The following is a 1,040-nucleotide window of genomic DNA, read 5'->3' on the forward strand; positions in this document are numbered from 1 at the left end:
GTTTATGCGATTCTGTGCACAAACCTTGGGATGCGAAAGCTCGCACTGTCCGTCATCTGCAGTGTGGCCTTTGATGGTGTTGTTTAAAGTTAAGCTGAAATTTGAAATGGAAATTCGTGGTAAGGTATTATGGGACCAAGCTGCTGAGGTCATCGGTCCCTAAGCTTACGCAGTACTTAACCTAACTTAAACTAACTTACGCTAAGGACAACACACACACCCATGCCCGAGGGAGGACTCGAACCTCCGACGGGGTGGAGCCGTACGGCACATTACAAGGCGCCGTGACAAGGGTACCCCGCGTGACCAGAAATCTTAGATCAAGTCTGACTCATTATGTCTGTTAATTAAAAGAATCGCCTTTCTTTGTAACCTTATTGCTACTTGAAGCTATTTGAACATTTTACTCGTAGTCGAGATGACAATGATTATTATTATTTAATGTAAATTTTAATTATTTGAATACTGTTTTGGAACCCTGTGGGGCTTGCTACCACGCCTGTTTCATGAAGTTTCAAATGTTTTGTTCTCCTTCTTTGGTCAATTCGAATTCAAGCATATGAATTTTTTGGCAGTGGCCTCTTATGTAGTTTTTTAAATCTGACTTGAAGTTTTTATCATTAGTCTTTTAACATGTGGCAACGGCTTTGCCGCAGTGGATACACTGATTCCCGTCCGATCACCGAAGTTAAGCGCTGTCGGGCGTGGCCGGCACTTGGATGGGTGTCCATCCGGGCCGCCATGAGCTGTTGCCATTTTCCGGGGTGCACTCAGCCTTGTGATGCCAATTGAGGAGCTATTCAACCGAATTGTAGTGGCTCCGGTCAGAGAAAACCATCGTCACGACCGGGAGAGCGGTGTGCTGAACACACGCCCCACCTACCCACATCTTCAGCTGAGGATGATACGGCGGTCGGATGGTCCCGATGGGCCACTTGTAGCCTGAAGACGGAGTGGTTTTCATTATTCCACGAAGCATTAAGTTTTCATTTATTTTGTCACTCTCCGGTTACTATAATTGAGATATCTGCCCTCACTGA

At 45.8% G+C, this 1,040-nt stretch overlaps 1 pseudogene; it reads left to right on the forward strand.

Moving 5' to 3' along the window:
• Nucleotides 1-637: 637 nt before the first annotated feature.
• On the forward strand, nucleotides 638-755 carry LOC124778445 (annotated as a pseudogene).
• Nucleotides 756-1,040: the final 285 nt, after the last annotated feature.

The sequence above is a fragment of the Schistocerca piceifrons genome, chromosome 2, assembly GCF_021461385.2.
Source record: "Schistocerca piceifrons isolate TAMUIC-IGC-003096 chromosome 2, iqSchPice1.1, whole genome shotgun sequence".
Classification (NCBI taxonomy): Eukaryota; Metazoa; Arthropoda; class Insecta; order Orthoptera; family Acrididae; genus Schistocerca; species Schistocerca piceifrons.